The sequence below is a fragment of the Otolemur garnettii genome, unplaced genomic scaffold (genome assembly GCF_000181295.1).
Source record: "Otolemur garnettii isolate 467f Iridium unplaced genomic scaffold, OtoGar3 scaffold00098, whole genome shotgun sequence".
Taxonomy (NCBI): Eukaryota; Metazoa; Chordata; class Mammalia; order Primates; family Galagidae; genus Otolemur; species Otolemur garnettii.
The window spans coordinates 5,011,390-5,028,686 of NW_003852493.1; the positions used below are offsets into that span (position 1 = coordinate 5,011,390).

The window sequence follows — 17,297 nt, forward strand, 5'->3', positions numbered from 1 at the left end:
GGCTCCTAAGTATATAGTGGCTATCAATACCAGTTCCTGCTAAGTCTGTACAAACCTCCATCAACTAGTAAAACAAGGAATGCTGACGTTTCTATAGTCATATACTATGCTATGGAAATATACTACAAGCTGAGTAGCCATTATCTGAAATACCTGGGAGAAGGGTTTTGGATTTGGATTTGGGGAGCCTGGGGGTGGATTTGGAGTATATCATCCATACCAGTTGAGCATTCCAAATCTGAAAATCCCAACTCCAAAATGTTCCAGTGAGCATCTCCTTTAAGTCTAATGTCAACTCTCAAAAGGCTTCCTATTTTGAAACATTAATTTCAGATGCTCGACTTATAGTATGTAATAAGAATTTGTAGGGGTGCACATTCTATAACTAAAAATCCATACGATCGATATTTCCAGCTAGACTAACTTTTCCATAGTAGCAACACCAGAGTTTTTACATTGGTTATAATGGGAATTAATAGCTACTTAAAAATCTTCAACCAGTAGAAAAAAATTTGGCACTAACTATTAAGGAAGAGAGCACCACAGGGAGACAAAGGGACAGAACAATGTCTGAAGAGTAGGGTAAGATAGGACCAAAGGAAGAACCCACATCTGGTAGTCCAGAGTGTGATGGAAAGAGAGACAGAATGTATCGGGAAAGCAAACAGAATCACACCTCTTCACTGGCCCTCTCTGAGCAATACTTATTTACAGTCTCATTTTCACATCACTCTTTTCCTCTCCCTTGAAGGGATGAAGAGTCCAGACTTGCTGGTCCTGCCAGTTTCCACTAGTGGGGAATGAAAGTGAAGATAGACGGTAAACAGGAAGGTCCTGGAGGCCACTCATTAGCCTAAGCCACGTTCACCAAAGCACCATTCACGTGCGGAAACCCAGCTTTCAGAGCTCCCGCTGCAGAGGTCTGCGGCACACAGGGGCCGCTTTCTAATCCTTGAACCCTCTGTAGTGGGCCTGTGAGATAACTGCCTCTTTCTTAAAATAACAGGTCGGGTGGCTGTGCTTTCCACAGGAGACCTTAAGGGAAGGTCTTTCAAAATGTCAAGCTCATTTACACAGATTCGTGTGGGTGTGTGTAGGGATGTGGGTTATCGCAGAAAAAGAGAAACGCGTTCTTAATCTTTCTTCTTCTCTCTTCAAAGAAGTGGAAAAATAGTTCACTGCCCACTGTAATGTGGGTGCCTCGTCCCACAGGGTAAGTGCACGCAGACACACAGACACAAGCCTGCTATTTATAAGTGACTTGCTAGTGCTTTTGAAAACCACAAGGGGCTCATCCGAAAGCAAAGACATGCCTGAAAGCAGCAAATCCAAAATAGCCGCTGACAGCCTATGTATGTCACCAGTCTCACCCTGGAGAGTCAAGAGCCCTCAGACATTTTTAATGAGCGAAAATTGTAATGAGCAAAGAGATGGCCTTTATTTTCCCTGCCTAGAGAAATCCAAAAGAAATCCCAGCACGAGGCTATTTCTATGAGGGTGAGGAACATATATATCTGTTGACATAATCCAGCAAAAAGTTTACACTTGCCAAAAGAGAGCTGAAAGATAATATTTCCAGGGAGTCTAGACATGCTCACCGCTCTTGAATGGCACAAAGCAGGGCTGAGGGCTGCCAACTATGCTGCCAACAGGTGATGACTCTTCGCAGGGAACTGGATGGGTGGGGCAGGCGCAGAGTTAATGGTGTCAGACTTATTTGCAGTATACAGCAGGAAACTGAAGGCTATATATGCCAAACTGTGAAATAATGCAGTTTATGTAAATGTGAAACATAAACATGTATTTTAAAGCCCTAAATACGTTTAAAAGGTTGTAGATGTCCAAGGCTATACACCTAACATGGTAAAGAGTATGGGCCTACTGGCCTTATGTTGGGGACGAGGGGTTAGTGTGGGATAAAGGGGGGAAAACGAAAATGAAGTGAGTAAATCAACTCACTGCGCAGAAGGTCTCACTCATTATTGATCCTACAGAAACGGATCAATAATGGCCCCAGGAGTGTAGAAGGGTTCCCTTTTATATAAAACCAGCACATTGTACCCCATGATTGCATTGACGTACACAGCTATGATTTAATACAAAAAATGAAAAATAAAATGGTCCCAGGAACCAAAGAATTAATGATGCTTTGTGGTTCTAATAAAAATGTCTAGATCAGTGGTTCTCAACCTTCCTAATGCTGCAACCCTCCAATGCAGTTCCTCATGTTGTGGTGACCCCCAACCATAAAATTATTTTCGTTGCTACTTCATAACTGCAATTTTGCTACTGTTATGAATCGTAATGTAAGTATCTATTATGCAGGAGACTCCCCCCAAAGCGGGGGGGGGGTGAAGATAGAAGCAAACAGGAAAGTCTAGATTAACACAATAATAATTTCTCTAACATTCTCTCAGAATGAACTGTTTTTAAATTTCCAGCCCATCCTAGCACTCTGGGTGGCTGAGGCGGGTGGACTGCCTGAGCTCACAGGTTCAAGACCAGTCTGAGCCAGAGGGAGACCTCATCTCTAAAAATAGCCAGGCGTTGTGGCAAGTGCCTGTAGTCCCAGCCACCTGGGAGGCTGAGGCAAGAGAATCGCTTGAGCCCAAGAGTTGGAGGTTGCTGTGAGCTGTGACGCACACTACCGAGGGTGACAAAGTGAGACTTTGTCTCACAAAAATAAAAAATAAAATAAAATAAATTTCTAGCCCAAACTAAATGCTAGGTCCGCTTAGCAAAAAAGAACACTTTTCTAAAGTCTCTTTAGGGATTTTTGTTTCTGCTGTTATTTGTTTTGTTTTTCCGATAGTGATAATTTCTTCTATTGAAATGGAAACTAAACTATTTATACTCAATGATCTAGATTAACAAGCCAGGCTTCACGAAGTTACAGCCTTGGGTATAATCAGGCTAATTTGTGGTCTGCAGTGCAGTCCTATCTGGAGGGAAAAGCTAGGATCAGATAGATCTGTTAGCCCTTCTTCCTTATTTCTTCTGAAATAAGAAGTATCTGCAGGAAGGAGAGTATAGATTTCCCCAACATTCTTCTCAGACTAAACTCTTTGTTGCAATATAAGTAAAAAACATCATAGTGTTCAGGAAATGTAGCTAAGGCGTCCAGGGTGCGATGTGGACAATCCCAACTTATACGTGTCTGATTTTGTCATGGCTTGAGTCCATATTTCACCTGAATTAATCAATCAAGGACCTAACATTTGGAAAAGTGTTCTGTAAACTATGACGTTATATGCAAATGATGGTGATAGGGATTTTTAAAAACTTAATAATTAGTAAATGCAATAAACCACTGTATACACTGAGAGGAGACATTAAGATGTATGAGTAATACCCCCAGCTCCAGGTGTTAACAATCTCACATAGAAACCCAATTGTTCATGAAAATAAATTACACGTATCGCAAGGTCTCTAGGTTTTGACAGGATATGCAGACAGTCCTATGCAGACATTCACAGGATATGAATGTTGAGACTAAAACCTAAAGAACTTTGCCAGAACTGAGCGGCCTCAAGTAAATACCATCTTTAGTAAAATTCAACTCACTATACCCAACTCTACAGCGAACGGTCATAATTTGGTATTGATCCTGATCAGATTTTAATCCTGTGGAGTCATGAGCTAAGTCTAAGGAATTCATTTGTTTACTAAATACACTCCTTAAATCCTTTGAATCTTTTCAGTAGTTGCATATGAACAACCACCAGTTAACTCCTTTAAGTTGTTGCTTCTTTTTAGTAAGATGTCAAAAACCAGGGTTCTCATATCCCGTCCACAATCAGGAAAATGAAAAAACACAAAGAAAAACAGTTGTTAATGATAACATAATAATTAACCCAATTTCTGAGTCCAATTTAGCTAATGGTAAAGCAATGATTTTCAACCCGTATGCTGTGAAACCTTTTAAAGATCATTAATTAAATTATTTTCAGAAGAATTCAACGCACAGGAAGTGTATTTAAGGGTGCCGTGGAAGTCTAACTATAGGTTCAAACGTGCCGTAAGGTAAAAAAGGTTGAAAAGCACTATGGGAAAGTATGAAACCTTCACCAACTTCTCTTTCCTATTACTTCTCACCTAACTTTTAATCACATTAACTTATATATTCCCATATAACTGATTAGCAGAGCCCCTCATGTATTCATTTGTCATATATCCTCGAATATAAACTTGACCGCAAGTTCGTAAAAGTGGCTGCCCGGCCTTGTGCACGCACATACACCCCCGTTGGTTAAGTGCCATTTCACCTGACAGAATAGAGGAATTTGAAGAGATAAGCAGAAGGATTTTCTGAGCCAGGATTACTAAATTATCAAAGGAGGTTAAAAGCAAGACAGTAGCATTCTCACAACTTAATAGCCACAATTCTAAAAAACACAAGCAGGCCTCAAAACGCCTGTGACTCACTTTTTCAGTCTTGCCAAACTTAGGAATACCCATAACCTGAGTAGACCCGTGATATGGGACAGGTGTGGAGGGGGAGCAAGGGTTTGAGAATGATCACGAAACCCCTTTCAGGGTTAGAGGTAAGGGTGCGTGGACCCCGAATCTCTCGGGCTGTGATATAAATACAGTGCACCAAGAAGCAAGAACACCGAGGAGCAAATACTCGTGTTCTGTGACTGATTTTCAACAGCACAGACAGGAAGCGCCACATCTGATGTGAGGTATTGTATACTTGCCTGTGCAGATAACCAGGAAGTACCCTGGCAGAAGGCAGCAAGTCTACGCCACCTAATTGACATTCATTTGAATAATTCAGCAATTTAAATGTCAAGCCAGAGGTATTCCCTCTCTGCGGAGCTCACCCACATTGTTTGTTCTAGAAGGCACCTCCTGGCATTACTCAGTGTTATGGCTGGCACTGTATGCCCTTTGTATCCCCAGCACCAGGGCCGTGTGAAAACACTTACAGCCTGGGCTGGCTGGGAACAGCAGGGAGTTCTGACCACAAATGGAGACAGCCTGGAAGAGACCGACGCTGCCGGGGGAGGATCCGGGCTGGCTCTGCACACCAGAGGCACAGGCTGAGAATCCCAGGAGTTCACCACGGCCAAATCTTTAAAAAGATTTTTCTTGTTCTGGGCAATACTCAGCTCACCATCTGGACACACCTACTCTAACGCTAAGCTGGCAGAGAAAAAGGCAGAGCAAAGAGCATCGTGGACTTTTTAAAACTGTCCACAGTTTGGGATAATCTTGGACTTCATAGTAAAAGTATTCACATTCATGTTTAAGTGGGAATTTAGTAATCTGGCTCGGCACAACACTAGCTATCCCCACCTGCCCAGTCAAGCGCTCTCTAATGCTTTAAGACGTTTAAACTTATTATCATTCTAAACAGCGCACAAAACTCCACGTTTCTCGCTAAGGTCTTTGACACAAAAGACAGATGAGGAAATGCTCCAGGAAAGCCGGCCTAGAGCTGTGATCCATCCTGAGGGTCAGCAGAAGGAACAGGCTCACCTCGGAGCAGCACAAATGATAATATGGCAATTAGACTATAATTATAAAAGCCCAATAGCTCAGAATTTGTATAAGCTAAAAAAGGAATTCAAACATCCCTGGACTCCTTCCAACAGTCTGAACGATTCATTCATTTGAAATGGCAGCTTATATTAGGTTTATAGATTATGGGAGTCCTTCCATCGTCTCCTAATCTGAGAGCAGTTTGGCATCCCTCCAGAATCTGAAAGCACTTGAGATCTCTGGCATTAAACAAAGGCTTAAGGAAGGATTTTGCAATGCTAGGTATCACTGCCAGCAAGCCTGCTCCTCAGACAGAAGCACAAAGGTCCATCCGGAATGCCTCATGAAGGGCATTGGATCCTCTGGCAAGAAGGCAGGTTATATGTTCACGGATAAAATACATCAAGTGCCCAAATGCTCTCTCTTTATAAAATACTCATTTAAGGAGCCCATGTCATTTTTTTTTTTATCAAAGAGATTGATAAGTTTGCAAATTCAGGCAGAAATTGTATTCCGGGAGTTATCAGAGGGAACAGAGGCAAACAAATGAGATCATATATATATTAATATCAGATTAACAACAGCAACCAAAATCTCCAAGAGTTTGAACTCCAGCTATGTTCTTCCTTCGGTGTTTCCTAACTCAGCAAATGGCATCGCATTCATTCTGCTGTGTAAGTCCAATTCTCTTAGGCTTCCATGACTCTCAAAAATAGAGACCATAGTCAATCCAGGTTGACCTGATGCCTGGATACTTTTCAGCCCCGTCCGTGGTTCTTGGACAGCCTCCTCTTCTTACTGTGGGATTTCAGATGCTTTAGGAATACAGTTCTCTCCAGACCGAACAGTTACCTCCCTCCTTAGCAACACCACATTCACCTAGCTAGTACCTGTCTACCATGTAGATCTCAGCTTATATGCCATTTCCTCAGAGAAGCCTTTGTTCATACACCCAAATTTAAAGTAGGGACCCCCTTTAGATACTCTGTGCAGCTGCTGAATGTCCACCAAGCCTCTCCTCAGAGGCTGTAAGCGCAGTGAGGGTGAGAACTGTATCTACTTTTATGCACCATTATATATCCCACAGCAGCCTCTATACTTGGCAGGAGTATACGCCTGATAAATATTTGCTGCAGAATGAATTCTCCCTTCACAGAAAGGATTTAGAGGTGGAAAGAGACCTGATGCTGGTTTTCAGAGCAGACTGAGCCCATAAAGTCTTTAAATGTCAGCATAGATCTTAGGCAGGGCTTAGTCACAGAGCCGGCATGTCTGTGCAAACCACTTCTTCTTAGAGGAGCTCGCTGGATGGTCACATCTGTTCACCTATTCAGGTTCGCAAATGTAGAAAATTAGTACTTTAGGTGGTGTGGTAGATTCTCTGTTTACCTGCTAGTTTGCTTAGAATAAACAGGTAAAATACAAGAGTTCTAAAATAAGGAACTATTTAATACATTAATAGAACAGCTGGGCTTCTGTGGGTGGTCCCTGTTTGGATGGCTGATTTGAGGACTTGGGGCTACTATGATGCTCTGGTGATCAAGATCATCAAAACACAGTAAGTGGCTTCAACTCCTGTTGGCTTAGAGGGGTCAACACAGCACTTTGCTACTTAGCAGGGTAAAAGCTGCCTCTGGTCTTTGCTGCCATTTTTTCCCCCATCAGTGAAATAATGGCTCTTTCAGCAGGGAGTGGGGAAGAGTGAATTACATCATTTTCCCCTGCTTGCTTTGCTGAAGGTGATAAGGATTCCTAAGTCATCCTGCATTTGAACTGCTGAAGCTGAGAAAAAAAAAAAGTGCCATCTGTTTATTTTGTGTCTGGGCTGACTCCTTGTCTCTGAAATAATCCCTGTAAATTAAGCCTATTGCAGCAGCCACACCTTCCATTTCAAAGCCAAAAACTCAGCCTGTGTTCAAGTGACTAACAAATTAAAGAACGCTGTGAGGTAATGACCTAAGACAATATTGGTTTGTCTTTTCCATGCTTTTTATGATTCTCTGAATGTAATGAAGACTTGGCTTTAACAACCACGCCATGGTCATAAGCAGCTCCTTAATGTGGGAGAAAATAATGACCCTTTTCTTCATTTTTGTCTTCAAACTTCTTGAATCTCTGTTTCAGAGAAACAGTAACCAGGGAATTATCTATTGTAGAATACTTTTAGAGACCAGAAAATACTCTCTCCATATCTACCCATCCCCAGCAAGGCTGCCCTAAGACAGAAACACAAAGGTCCACCTAAAATGCCTAGTGAAGGGCGGGTGACCTCTGGCAAGAAGTTCCAGTTCCAGGGAGAGTAACAGAAAGTACCATAGCCGGAAGGAAGAGGAAAAAAGTTCATCCTCATGGACTGTAAACATTTCAGAAGTCATTCCTTGTTTAGCCTCAAAAGACAGCCAGGGACATGGTTCTGTCTATTGGGAGTCTCTGGTTGGAAACTCTGTTCACAGTACAGGAAGAAGCGCTAGTTTTTGATTGTTTTCCCCACCTCCTTGGGCTAACGGGGGAGGGTATGGCATTCCAGGGGGGGTTCTACCTGGGCTCTATTTCACAATTCTGCTTTTACAATCTTTTTTTTTTTTACTTATTTTTATTTTATTTATTAAATCATAGCTGTGTACATTAATGCAATCATGGGGTACAATGTGCTGGTTTTATATACAATTTGAAATATTTTCATCAAACTGGTCAACATAGCCTTCACAGCATTTTCTTAGTTATTGTGTTAAAACATTTATATTCTACACCTAGTAAATTTCACATGTACCCTTGCAAGATGCACCGTAGGTGTGATCCCACCAATCACCCTCCCTCCACCCATCCTCCCCCTTCCCCTCCCTTTCCCCTTCTTCTTGGGCTATAATTGAAAGAAAGCTATAAATTGGTTTCACAGTAGGGCTGAGTACATTGGATAATTTTCCTTCTATTCTTGAGATACTTTGCTAAGAAGACTATGTTCCAGCTCCATCCATATAAACATGTAAGAGGTAAAGTCTCCATCTTTCTTTAAGGCTGCATAATATGCTTTTACACTCTTATGAGAATCCCTTATCTCTTGATGGGACAGAAAGTGGAGAAGAAATCGGCAGGCAGCCTCAGCACCTGGCCATCCCCTGCATCCTACTCTACCCTTCCCTTGGGGATTCTGGGACCAGGTCTCCTCCACAGCGGCTGGCTCTTGGCTCCAGCTACCTTCTGCAAGCCTCCACCACACCTCTACACCCTTTCTGGAAGTTTTCAAACCACACAGACAAACACTTCAAAAACTGGGCAGGGCTCCAATTTGTTTAACAACAGTCTTGGAATGTGGCCTCCAGGTATTGTGGCACCCAAAGCTAAAGGTGAAAATGTCCTGCATTCGTTCAATTCCCCTTCCCTAGCTCCCTACCCTATCCTACCCTAGAGAAAAAGCACAGGGGGACTGTCTGGACTAAGGCAGCCACCTCCCACCCCCATCCCTGGTTTCAATTTCCACAGTTTCAGTTACCTTTCATCAACCATAGTCCAAAAATACTAAATGAAAAATTATAGAAATAAATAATTCCTAAGTTTTAAAGTTTGTGTTGTTCTGAGTAATGTGATGAAATCTCACATTGTCCAGCTCCATCCAGCCTGGGACATGAATCATCCCTTTGTCCAGTGTTTCCACATTGCAGACACTACCTGCCCATTAGTCACCGAGTAGCTGTCTCAGTCACAGGCTGACTGCATCATAGTGCTTGTGTTCAAGTCACTTCTTATTTTCCTAAATAATGGCCCCAATGCACAGGAGTAGTAATGCTGGCATGTCGTTATAATTGTTCCAGTTTATTATTAGCCATTTTATCTCTTACTGTGCCTAACTTCTTTTATTAAATTTTACCATAGGTATGGATATATAGGGAAATACATAGAACATATAGGGTTCTGTACTACATGAGGATTCAGGTATCCACTGTAGGTCTTGGAACACATGCCCTGCAGATAAGGGGGAGACTACTGTACTTTCTTGCCACCCAAGATGAAGCCAAAGAGATTTAAAAATAATAAGGGTAAAAAATTGAGGCAGAGTTGCTACTTCCCTGTTCCCTAATTTCCCAATTCATTTCCCGAGGCCCTACCAGGCCCAGAATTGCACAACAGGTTCAGGAAGAAAGGAATACCATGTCTTTGACCCGTGACTCCAGGCCTTGTGCATCTATCTACCCGCCTTCATAACTGGATCTCTGCTTTGCATATCTTCTCCCATCAGTCTAATTAACACAGCCCAAAAGAACTCATTAACTCCCAAATTCAGCACACTGAAGACTGGCGTATTAGCCACAGAATAAAGATCCTCCAGTCACCTTGAGAAGGCTGTACTTGGATCCTTTTGAGCGTACTCTTTTTTTCACCTGAGCTCATAGAAAAGCTCCAGGTGCCTACACTCCAGGTAGAAACAGAAAGCATCTCTTGTGAGTGCTGTGAACCAGGACTGCCTTTTCAAAGGCACAATCCCTTCCCTTCAAACTCTGTGCCATGGCAAACCATTCCCAATGCCCACAATAATCTTGGACCTTGGCAGGAGAGAGTCAGATAAATCTGAGATGTGTCACGAGGCCACTGGCTAGGGAGCAAGAATATCTGAACACAAACCCAGGCGCGAGCAACGAGCAAGGGTTTCTGCAGATTCCCTCTGGCTCCTAGAGCTACAGATTGCTGCTGGCCTAAAGACAACCCAAAGCTCTACGAAGGGTCACTTTTAAATAGTAGCTTTAATACCACCAGTCATTTCAGAAGTATTTCCTTCCAGAGCCTGCTTCCATCCCTGCTGGCGTGCCAAGCCTGTCCAACAATGGCAAGCCCACTGAAGAGATGAAAGCCAGAAGGAGATGGAAGGAGTCCCAGAGGGGAACAGACAGCTCCGAACATGCTAGGATTCTCTTCTGTGATTCTACATGTGCTCACATTCGGACTACGGAGAAATAACAACCCAGCAAAGAGACACCTTGGAGACCTGCTGACAATCACTGGGGATGAAAGGGTACATAAAAATGAAACAAAATAGTGTAATTGAATGTCCCCCCTTTCGAAAGCTTTAAAAAGCATAAACTGTGGGTGGCTACCATCCAGGAGTTTTTTAAGAAAGCCTTTCTCTCCAAAAGAAAACTTATGCCTCTCCATCCACTGGACCACGGTTTGGCTGAACAAGGAGAACGATATGGAGTCTTCAGCACATACTGTACATACATAGCCACTGTGGCCACCCACTAACCACACAAGTGCCAAATGGAACGCCTCGGAAGTCTGCTGCTTTTTTCTCCCTGTTAAGTAGTAGGGCCAAAGTTCCCAAGATCTTCCTAAGAACCGTTTAGATCTGCTCAGCACCTCACCTGTCCTCCACTGAAAGAGTCCTCCTTGTCCTAGCATGGCAGTTGGCCAGGGGCTGGTGTACAAGGGACAGGTGCTCAGTGGGCTATTTTCAGTTGCTATCAGCTCCATCAGGAGCTGCACATGCTCGGAAGGCAGGCAAGTTTTGGTTCGGTTTCAAACTCTAGGCAGCCAAGAGACACACACCTTTCACAGCTGCCAGAGCGACCAGCTGCCCAGTGCTCCTCCCAAGACAAGAGCCACGAAAACAGTGTAACCTGGCCAGCCAGCATGCCAGCGAGCGAGCTGTACCTCTCATGTCACTGCCCGGGTTATTCTGAGCTGGGCTTATTGACGCTCCATGGCAACACAGGAACAAAGGGCCAGCGAGAGGGATTTAAGTGTCTTGCAAAAGTTGTTAGAAAAGTCACCAGCTCCGGCTTCTGTTTTCATAATAAAACCAGCCATGGAATTATTATTAGATTATTTTTGTTTGCCACTGTTGTTATGATGTGTGCGCTACCTGTAATAAAGTTCCACTCTTTCAACTAAGGTTTTGCTTGGCTTTGTTTTTTTTTCTTTTTTGCCCCCATTTTGGCGGTACAGTTGGGGTGCCTTTGAAAACATAGCACATGGGTCTGCCTGCTCCCAAACTGTAGGAGGACTAGTTTTTTTCATCCATTCATCTCTCTGGTGCACTTCACCACTCTTTGAACATGCATGGGTTGCCTTTGGGAGGGATATAAGACAAACGCCCTAGTCTAGGCGTGTCCAAGCTGCAGGCCACATGTGGATTATTTGAGTACCGTTTGGTTTACCTGTGGTGTCGATATCTTGAAAAGTAAGCCTGGATGTTTTCTTTTGCTCATCAGCTTTCATTAGCATTTGTGTATTTAATGTATGGCCTGAGACAACTCTTATTCTTCCATGCAGCAGAAAAGGAAAAAGTTTGGGCGCCCCACCCTCATGGCCAGCCTGTGCGTCCTCCTGTTTGTAGAACTCAGCTTTCCAGCCTCCCCTGTCATGACTTCACGTCCCGTAGTCTCAATCCTCCGGGCTCCCTCCTTCTTTTGCTGGCAACATCCTCCCCTGTTCCTCCTTTATGGGTCCAAGGCCTGTTCATCCTTCGAAGCTCAGCTCCCATCCTAGCCCCAGGAGGCTGAAGCCTGTCCTGTCCACGCTCTTCACACTACATGACAAACCTTTGCTTTATCCGACTGGACGGTGACTCCCAGACAGCAGGAACCACTTCGTACTTGCGTTTGCACCACCAGCATCCCCCAGTGCTGCCAACTGGTGCACATGTTGATTTATCCATTGAGAGAATGTCAGACCGTTTTTATAACTGATTCTCTTTCCCCAAACTCAGAATAATTTTTCTGAAAGGGTATGTATGCTATCTTACTATCACCTTAGCCCAGATCAGTCCCTCTGGTCCTTATCATATCATCTCTTATATATGTATCAAAATAATTATTATCGTAGCTGACACTACTTATTCATTTGTCAAATATTTATTGAGCACCAACTGCATACCAGGCAGTGCCTTAGACACGAGGGATAACAGAGTGAACACCACCAAGTTCTGGCCTCTCACACGCTAGGGCTCCCTAGGCACCAGAGGCTTTGCATGGGGTCCTGACGACCCATGCAAGCCAGGGACTTCACTGTCACCATCACATTGCATGCCAATAGGCAGAGGGATGATGTGTCATATACACAGACACAGGGGAAAAGAGAACACTGCCTCCTTCCCGAGAAATGCTTCCTTCCAACGCATGGTCAAAAGCCTTCCCTTCAGATGACGATTCTTTGACTTTGACCAATACCATCCTACAGTCAGAACTTATCCTAACTCTTGGCAAAACTGAAACTGTGACACATATGAACTAGGACATGAAATTAAAAATAAATAAAAGTCATGACTGGAACTCTGCAGGGCATTCTGCAGTATTTTATATACACAGTGCGTGTGTGTGTGTATGTGTGTGTGTAGACATGTATATATAATATATGTGTGCATGTGTGTATATATATATAAGCACCCAGACACACAGGGTGGCCATAAAGTTCATATGTGATTTTAAATTGCATACTATTTTTAATTGCCCATGAATTTTATGGCCACCCTGTGTGTGTGTACATGTGTGTGAAATAGGAATCAAATCCTGAACTACCAGACCGTGATACTTTTTGCTATCCTTTTAACTTTCCTGAATGAATGTCTAGTTTTCTGGGTACTCTTTTTTTTTTTTTTTTCCATTTGAAACTGTCTTGATGTAGGTACCAAAATTTAGAAGGCAAAACAAATGCCACAAAAAATAAGAGGAAGAGACCATCCCCACCCCCTAAAATCACCCCATGTGAATAGAAAAATACAAGCAGATAATTTTTCTTTTTTCAGTTTTTGGCCAGGGCTGGGTTTGAACCTGCCACCTCCAGCATATGGGGCCGGCACCCTACTCCTTTGAGCCACAGGCGCTGCCCCAGGCAGATGATTTTTTAAGGTGAATGTCACCAACACTTCCACAAAAGGAATTTCTCTCCTCCTTCTTCTTTTTCCTTCCCTCCTTCCCACATTCCCCCAACGGACACATCCTCAGGCAGGTCCCTGTTCTGGTCTACCAGTAAGAAGGAATTAAGCACAGCATTACTGAGGCTTTAGCAGACGCCCTGCTTGCGTGGCTCAGGTTCCGCTGATGAGAGTCGGTCAGCAGCTGGTTAGGTGCTGTGACCAAGGCAGAGAAAGTACAGACGCAAACTTCCCTCCTCCTGCCAGATCACCAGCACGGAGAGAGGATGGCCAGGCTGCATGAAGTTGTGAAAAAATAAAAGGTTCTAGGCCAGCTTTGTTGGAGAAGATACCACATGACCCACACCTGGGGGCAGCAGGAACTTCTAGGCAATGAAGTCTTGGGAGCAGACTGTTGCTGTCTTTTTTAAACTATGGGTTATGACCCATTAGTGAGTAGTGAAATCAATTCAAAGGTTTTTGTCTGTCTTTTCAAGTGAAATAAAACTGAAAAGAATAAAAAAGAAGAAGAAATAGGAGCACATCAAACATAGTAAAAGTAATTATTGTTTCATGAAATTTTCATGTCAGATGTGTGTGGGCCCCATATAGGCACTGGGTCCTACTCTAAAATGCTGCTTGCTGTGAGTCACAGTCAAAAGTTTAAATGCCACCCCACCCGTGTCTTACACTATCTTCAAATGACATGAGTTCTGAGTCACTATGGCTATTAGGAATAATCATTATCTATGGAAGCTTGCCTGAGGTCATCCAGGGCTGCAGAGGAAAGTTCCAGAGAATAACTTGCAATGTTTTTAAGAGTTGCAGATTAATTTTCAAGTGTATTTCATTTTCCCTGGCATTTTCTTTTTCAAGACTGAAAGGTGCATGCATAACATTCCTATAAACCCCTTCCTTTACTCATTTTTCCATACGGAGGAGAAGGTACCCATCTTCTCATTCTTGAGACTTGTCTTTCTAAGACAGAAAACTTAGAAGCTTTTGCACAGTACAACTTACTGTTGACCACAAAGAAATCATTTCATGAGACTGGCTATTGGACTTGTTTTTCCATCGATTCAATATTTGACTTTATTTGATTGAATTTTTAGAGTCCTCCCACACTCAACTGCTACCCACACCCCTTTTATACCATCCACTTAAAAAAAAAATGGATGTGGCTTCACTACCCACGACTGAAACAAACATTTCCCAGGAAGAAAAGGCTAATAGGAAGCTTTGTCACAGCTCACCTCGAATCAACTAATACACGCTCATTTTGTTATATAAGAAAATTTGACAATAAAGAAGCAACAACATCTTGAAAGTGTGCAATTTCACCAGATGTTTACATTCTAGGTCCTAGCCCTGGCAAACAGTTCAGTATATCTCATCTAGCTCTGTCTCTAAAAAAATGTCTCTTATCTGATGATACATCAAAGAAAAAGATATTATTCTGGACAAAAGGGATAACTTACAGTAATGAGAAATGAGAGCACCAAATAATACTATGACATTTCTATTACATTCAATCACCCCTTGAAGAACTGCCTGAATCATTAGTAATAAGAAATTCAGAGACAGGCTTATTCTATTCCTACCCCCAGTGGCAAAGAGGGGCACCTTTGTGGACCCTAACAAAAAGTGCACTGAAGTTACCCCTTCCTTCCCTCATTGGGTAACTGGGCTGGAAAGTCTGAGTGATGAGGGCTTTGGAAATTCTAAAATGAAGTCAACTCAGAAAATAATTTAGTATCTACCAATCTCCTCCAGAACAGGCCAAAATCTCTTGCAACAAAACTGTCTAAGTCCAGCCTCACTTACTATAATAAAATCAAAGTGTAGCTTGCAAAATTTAATAAAATGTGGGTTGTCTTAGCTTTGAAGGCTTTCCGAAGAAGTAATACTCCATTTGAAGTATTTGTGTCATAGTCTTCACCTGCAAATATGTACAGGGACGAAAGAAAAGCCAAACGTGGAGATTCTGCCTCCACCCTGGTGGAATAATAGTGGTATTAGAGCATGATTAGTCTTATTAATGAGAAGGAAAGGGAAGGATACACAGGTAATTAGGACTTAAGTGCTCTTCTCTATGAGAGCAAATAAAACTCTTCCTGCAGCTAGAGTTGTATATATAATGAACATGAAAAATTATTACTGGTAGGAAAGACAAGAGAAGTAAGAAACCTAAACCCAGAGGATGGGGCCTCAGCATTTGCTGCTACAAGCTCTCTGCTCACTCTTTCAAATAGCCTGGGTTGTGATGGATTCTAGCATGCACCAGACATTGTATGAATGTGGATGTAACTAATTTAGAGCACACAGACAAAAGAGCAACATTTGGAAGAGGATTGGCAATGGCTGAAGTTCTTGGACAAGATTCCTCAAAGTCTATCATGCCTTTTGTGGGCTGAGTAACCTTGAGCAAGAGCATTATCCACTCCCAAAGCACATCCAGAAAAACCTGTCTCATTAGGGTAATTGTGAAGATTATGTGAAATAATGCATAAAAGCAGTTACCCCAACACCTGGCACATATTACATACTCATTAAATATTACCTATAATGATCAAAGAGGCAGTTAGGACAGGCAGGATTTTCCTAACTTACTTAGCAAAAAAATCTTTTTTTGTCCAGGGCATTCAGGGCACCACAGAACTTGAGAAGGGTTCTGAAGTACACTCAAACTCTCCCAGAGTCACTGTTTTGAACCTACTATTTTAAATGCTAGCACAATTTCTAATAAATCTTTAAGAGGCATTTGGGAGATAAAAGGGTAAAAACTGTTGGCTTTTATGATAGACTAAGAAGAGTACACTACCAAACAAATATCTTAGAACAAAATCTCTATGACTCTCTTATTTATGCCCCAAGGATCGGATCCAGTTTCACAGAAGCACAATTAGTAAGATGCCCCAGTTGTTCCGTAAACATCAAATAGGGGTCTATTTCCTTTTAAATTTGGTGATCCAAAAATCAGCCCCAGACAAGCGATACTGCTATTACAAAAAATTTCATTATCTGCCCCGTTATTTACCTGTTTTGTTAAGTATTTGTACTTAACATTTACTTTATAACTAATGTTGAATACATTAGAGTGTATAATGTTGAGTCTATTAGAAACAGAGCTTCTCAGTGGGTTTTTGAATTCACAAGAACTATATAAAAACCACATGCCTTCCACAAAATGTTTATACATGTATATATGCACGCGTGTGTGTGTGCTTTTTTATTAAATCAGGGAGTTGAGCGACAGAGGGCAGATAGCACTAATGCAACTGCTCTTATGGTGAGAGCACTCACTGGATATTCTATTTTTTTTAAATAGCAATTATAACAAAGGATGCTGTGCTCCCTTCCACACTTACAAACATACTTGTGTGGTGGTATATCAAATAGTAAAATTTTGGTGGCAATTCATTTCTATTTTAGCCCAAACTAACTGGTTTCATTGTGTGCTTTCACTGTAGCATTAAGAGGTCATTGCTAGACCCTTGGACAGCTTAAGAGCTGAAAGCAGGAGCACACAGCCTATGGCATGGTTAACACTGACCCACAGACCACTTTTTATCCTCTCTCTTCTTCCCATTCTTTCTCCACCACCTTCTCTCTTCATACTACATTTCTATTTCTAATTCTCTTCCAAGCTCTTTTTTTCTATCTTGTCTACACCACTGGTCCACTCATGATATCAACAGAAACCCAAAGGAACTACTTAATACCACACAGAATTTACATGGTACCTAGGGGAAAGAGTACAAAATTTAGACTGTAGTCCTCAATGATCTTAATATTTTCAAGTATTTATATTGTTTAGCAATTTAAAAGAAGGGGAAAGTTCTAGCATTTACCTGTTATAAATGGCTCCAGAAATTGTCAAGTGTCTCCCAGGAGGTAAAATCAGCCCCAACCGAAAACCACTGTTAACTCATCAAATCCTTCCAGCTTTTTTTTTTTTTGAGACAGA

General features: G+C 42.2%; 1 protein-coding gene across 5 annotated transcripts in view; it reads right to left on the minus strand.

Moving 5' to 3' along the window:
- The window catches only part of ACVR1 (activin A receptor type 1), a 128,930-nt gene that overhangs the window by 37,591 nt on the left and 74,042 nt on the right, over positions 1-17,297 (minus strand). The window lies entirely within an intron of this gene.